At 35.6% G+C, this 6,000-nt stretch overlaps 1 pseudogene; it reads right to left on the minus strand.

Moving 5' to 3' along the window:
• LOC124961399 (ribosome biogenesis protein BOP1-like) overlaps positions 1-5,703 on the minus strand; it is a 41,100-nt pseudogene extending 35,397 nt beyond the window's left edge.
• Positions 5,704-6,000: the final 297 nt, after the last annotated feature.

The following is a 6,000-nucleotide window of genomic DNA, read 5'->3' on the forward strand; positions in this document are numbered from 1 at the left end:
CTCAACCCAGATTCTAAAAGCTAGAAGGGCCTGGACTAACATATTTCAAGCTCTGAAAGAACATGGTTGCCAACCAAGAATCCTATACCCAGAAAAACTAACATTCAGATTTGAAGATGAAATAAAATCTTTCCATGATAAACAAAAGTTAAAAGAATTTACAAATAGAAAGCCTGCACTACAGAATGTTCTCAACAAAATATTCCATGAGGAGGAAATGAAAAACAGCAATATAGGTCAGCAAAGGGAGGAGCTACCTTAGAGAAAAAACACTCAAAGGAGAAACCAAGCCAACTAAAATAACAAAAATAAGTCAAATGACTGGGAATACAAATCATATCTCAATAATAACCCTGAATGTTAATGGCCTAAACTCATCAATCAAAAGACATAGACTGGCAGAATGGATTAAAAAGAAAGACCCAACAATATGCTGCCTGCAAGAGACTCATCTCTTAGAAAAAGACATCCACAGACTAAAGGTGAAAGGATGGGAAAAAACCTACCACGCACATGGACTCAGTAAAAAAGTGGGGGTTTCCATCCTTATATCAGATGAAGTGGAATTCAAGCCAAAGTTAGTCAGAAGGGATAAAGAAGGACATTTCATACTGCTTAAGGGAACCATAAATCAGGAAGACATAACGATAGCAAATATTTATGCCCCAAACAATGGTGTATCCCTGTACATCAAACAAATCCTTCTCAATTTCAAGAATCACATAGACCACAATACAATAATTCTGGGTGACTTTCACGCACCGCTGTCACCACTAGTTAGATCTTCCAAACAAAATCCAACCAAAGAAACCATAGAACTCAATAACACAATCAATAACCTAGACTTAATAGACATATATAGAATATTTCATCCATCATCGAGCAGATACACTTTCTTCTCAGCAGCACATGGAACCTTCTTGAAAATAGACCATATGTTATGCCACAAAGCAGCCCTTAGGAAATGCAAAAAAATAGAGATACTGCCTTGTGTTCTAGCAGATCATAATGGACTGAGAGTAGATATCAAGGACAAAATAAAAAACAGAAATTACTCCAACACTTGGAGACTAAATAATATGCTATTGAATGAAACATGGATATAAAAAAACATCAGGGAGGAGATTAAAAAATTCTTAGAGGTCAATGAGAACAATGATACAACATATCAAAATCTCTGGGACACTATGAAAGTGGTAGTAAGAGGAAAATTCATTGCATGGAGCGAATTCCAGAAAAGAATGAAAAGTCAACAACTAAATGACCTAACAGCACAGCTCAAAGCCCTAGAAAAGAAGAACAGAATAATAGCAAAAGTAGTAGAAGACAGGAAATAATTAAAATCAGATCTGAAATCAATGAAATTTAAAAAAAAGAAACTATTCAAAAAATTGACAAAGCAAAAAGTTGGTTCTTTGAAAAAATAAACAAAATAGACCAACCCTTAGCCACACTAACAAAGAGAAGGAGAGAGAAAACTCAAATTATTAAAATACATGATGCAAAAGGAAATATCATGACAGACACCACTGAGATACAGAACATAATGAGAAGCTACTTTGAAAATCTGTATTCCAACAAAATAGAAACTACTGAAGACATTGACAAATTTCTAGTGACATATGCTCCTCCCAAATGAACCAGGAGGACATACACGATTTAAACAGATCAATATCAAACAATGAAATAGAAGAAGCCATTAAAAATCTACCATCCAAGAAAAGCCGACGACCAGACAAATTCTCAGCTGAGTTCTACAAGACCTTCAAAGAATAACTCATTCTAATACTTCTCAAAGTATTCCAGGAAATAGAAAAGGAGGGTACCCTACCGCACTCATTCTATGAAGCTAACATCACCCTCATACCCAAACCAGGAAAAGACACATCAAGGAAAGAAAATTATAGACCAATATCCTTGATGAATATAGATGCAAAGATCCTTAACACAATATTGGCAAACTATATCCAAAAACATATTAAGAAAATTGAGCACCATGATCAAGTGGAGTTCATTCCTGGAATGCAAGGATGGTTCAACATTCGTAAATCAATAAACGCAATCTATCACATCAATAGACTTAAGGATAAGAATCATATGGTTATTTCAATTGATGCAGAAAAAACGTTTGACAAAATACAACACCCCTTCATGCTCAAAACACTAGAATGATATTGGCTCTGGGCTTAGCATAGACAACCTTTACAATGTTGAGGAATGTTCCTACTATCTCTATTTTTTCTAGTGTTTTGAGCATGAAGGGGTGATGTATTTTATCAAATGTTTTTTTCTGCATCTATTGAAATGATCATGTGATTCTTAACTTTAAGTCTATTGATATGGTGAATTACATTTATTTATTTCTGGATGTTAAACCAACCTTGCATCCCTGGGATAAAACCCACTTGATCATGGTGCACTATCTTTTTAATATATCTCTGTATGCCATTTGCTAAAATTTTGTTAAGAATTTTTGCATCTATGTTCATTAGGGTTATTGGTATGAAATTTTCTTTCCTCGATGTGTCTCTGTCTGGTTTTGGTATCAGGGTGATATTAGCTTCATAGAATCAGTTTAGAAGGGTTCCTTCCTCTTTAATTTCATGGAATACTTTTAGAGTATTGGAATGAGCTCTTCTTTGAAGGTCTTATAGAACTCAGCTGAGACTTCATCTTGTCCTAGACTTTCCTTTGTTGGTAGACTTTTGATGACTTCTTCAATTTCATTGCTTGAAATTAATCTATTCAAATTGTATATGTCCTCCTGATTCAGTTTGGGAAGATCATATGTGTCTAGAAACCTGTAGATGTCTTTGAGAGTTTCTATTTTGTTGGAGTATAGATTTTCAAAATAGCTTTTAATTGTGTTTTGTATTTCAATCGTGTCTGTCATGATATTGACATTTTCATCCCAAATTTTAGTAATTTGAGTTCTCTCTCTCCTTCTCTTTGTTAGTGTGGCTAAGGGTTTATCAATTTTGTTTATTTTTTCAAAGAACCAGTTTTTATTTGTCATTTTTTCAGTTGTTTCTTTTGTTTCAATTTCATTGATTTCAGCTCTGATTTTAACTATTTCCTGTCTTCTACTACTTTTGGTGTTGGTCTCTTCTTGTTTTTCTAGGACCTTGAGCTGTAGTGTTTGGTCATTTATTTGTTGACTTTTTCTTCTTTTGTTGAATGCACTCCATGAAATAAATTTTCCTCTTAGTACTGCTTTCATAGTGTCCCAGAGATTTTGATATGTTGTATCGTCATTCTCATTTACCTCTAAGAATTTTTTAATTCCCCCCTAATGTCTTCTGTTTTCCATGCATCATTCAATAGCGTATTATTTAATCTCCAGGTGTTAGAGTAGTTTCTGTTTTTTATTTTGTCATTGATTTCTAATTTCTTTCTATTTTGCTCTGATAGAATACAAGGTAGTATCTCTATCTTTTTGTATTTGCTAAGAGTTGCTTTGTGCATAACATATGGTCTATTTTAAAGAAGGATTCATATGCTGCTGAGAAGAAAGTACATTCGCTCATTGATGGATGAAATATTCTATATATGTCTGTTAAGTCTAAATTATCAATTGTATTATGGAGATCTGTGCTTTCATTGTTCAATTCAATTTTTGTTTGGAAGATCTGTCCAGTGGTGAAAGAGGTGTGTTAAAGTCTCCTAGTATTATTGTGTTGTGGTCTATTTGGTTCCTGGAATTGAGAAGGATTTGTTCGACATATATGGATGAGCCATTTTTTGGGGCATAAATATTTATGATTGTTATGTCTTGCTGATTTTTGCTTCATTTAAGCAGTATGAAATGTCCTTCTTTATCCCTTCTGATTAACTTTGGCTGGAAGTCAACTTTATCTGATATGAGGATGGATACCCCCACTTTTTTGCTGAGTCCATGTGCATGGTATGTTTTTTTTCCCATCCTTTCACCTTTAGTCTGTGGGTATCTTTTTCTATGAGATGAGTCTTTTGAAGGCAGTATATTGTTGGGTCTTTTTTTAAATCCAATATGCCAGTCTGTGTCTTTTGATTGATGAGTTCAGGCCATTAACATTCAAGATTATTATTGAGATAATGATTTGTATTCCTGGTCATTTAGGCTTATTTTTGGTTTTTAACAACTTGGTTTCTCCTTTATTTGGCTATTCCTTTGGGGCAGTTCCTCCCTTTGCTGACTTACATCATTGTTTTCCATTTCTTCCTCATGCAATATTTTGCTGAGAATGTTCTGTAGTGCCACCTATTTGTAGATTCTTTTAGTTTTTGTTTGTCATGGAAGGATTTTATTTCACCATCAAATCTGAAGGTAAGTTTTTCTGGGTATAAGATTCTTGGTTGGCATCCATTTTCTTTGTGAGCTTGAAAAATGCTGTTCCAGGCCCTTCTAGCTTTTCGGGTCTGGGTTGAGAAATCTGCTGATAGCCATATTGGTTTCACCCTGAATGTAATTTTTCTTTTCTCTCGCAGCCTTTAAAATTCTATCTTTATTTTGTATGTTGGGCATTTTCATTATAATGTGCCTTGGTGTGGGTCTGTTGTGATTTGGTACATTTGGTGTCCTAAAGCCTCTTGTACTTGATTTTCCACTTCATTCTTCAAATTTGGGAAATTGTCTGATATTATTTCAGTGAATAGATTGTTCATTCCTTTGGTTTGTTTCTCTGTGCCTTCCTCAATCCCAATAATTCTTTTTTTTTTTTTTTTTTTTTTTTTTGCGGTACTGGGGATTGAACCCAGGGCCTTGTGCTTGCAAGGCAAGCACTCTACCAACTGAGCTATTTTCCCAACCCCCCAATAATTCTTAAATTTGGTATTTTCATGATGTCCCATAGTTCTTGGAGATTCTGTTCATGATTTCTTACCATCTTCTCTGTTTGGTCAACTTTGTTTTAAAGATTAAGTATTTTGTCATCAATGTCTGAGGTTCTGGCTTCCAGGTGTTCTGTCCTATTAGTTATGCTTTCTATGAAGTTTTTAATTTGGTTCACTGTTTCCTTCATTTAAAGAATTTCTGTTTGTCTTTTTTCAGAATCTCTATCTCTTTATTGAAATGATCCTTTGCTTCCTGCATTTGCTGTTTTAACTGTTGACTGGTGCAATCATTCAATGCCTGCATTTGCTGTCTTATCTCATCATTTGCTTCTATGATCATTTTAATCATGTACATTCTGAACTCTCTTCAGACATTCCTTCTGCCATGCTGTCATTGGATTTTATTGGTGTAGCATCTAGGTTTGTTTGGGACATTTTCTTCCCTTGTTTTCTCATATTGCTCATGCATCTTCCCCACTAGCAGTGCAAATCTGAGGCACTGCAATTTCCCCCCTACAGACTTAATAGTGTCCCTGCAGATTTCTAATAACTCACCTCCTCTTGGAGGAACTTGATAATTCAGTGACCCAAAAAGGATGCTGCTCCTCTAGGGATTGTGGCCTCCAGGTCGGGTATATCCCTTGTTAGTGGGCAGAGATGTCTGCACATGTTGATAGATGGTCAACCGCAGGGGCACTAGACTGTGGACTGGGGCCCAGCTGGTCTGGGCCTGGGTCTCTGGGCCTACCTCCCTGGCAGGGAAGACCTGCCCAGCAGCTCTGCGCTGGTTCCAGTTCTCTGGGCCTACCTCTCCGGCATGGAAGTCTCACCTGGTGGCTCTGCACTGGTCCCAGCTCTTTCAATATTTCTTCTTCTTGAATCCTGAGTCATGGAGCGACATGGAGTGCAGTCACCCTCTAGTCCACCATCTTGGATCTCCTTCTTCTATCTTTATTATATCATTGATTTCTAATTTCATTCCATTATGATTAGCTAGAATACAATGTATTATCTATATTTCTTTATATTTGCCAAGAATTGCTTTGTGGCCTAAGATGAGGTCTATTTTAGAAAATGATCTGTGTGGTGGTGAGAAGAAAGTGTATTCAGTTATTGATGGATGAAATATTCTACATATGTCTTTTAAGTCTAAATTATTAATTGTAATTTTTTTGTTCTATAGCTTCT

Source organism: Sciurus carolinensis, chromosome 12, assembly GCF_902686445.1.
Source record: "Sciurus carolinensis chromosome 12, mSciCar1.2, whole genome shotgun sequence".
In the NCBI taxonomy this organism is placed as follows: domain Eukaryota; kingdom Metazoa; phylum Chordata; class Mammalia; order Rodentia; family Sciuridae; genus Sciurus; species Sciurus carolinensis.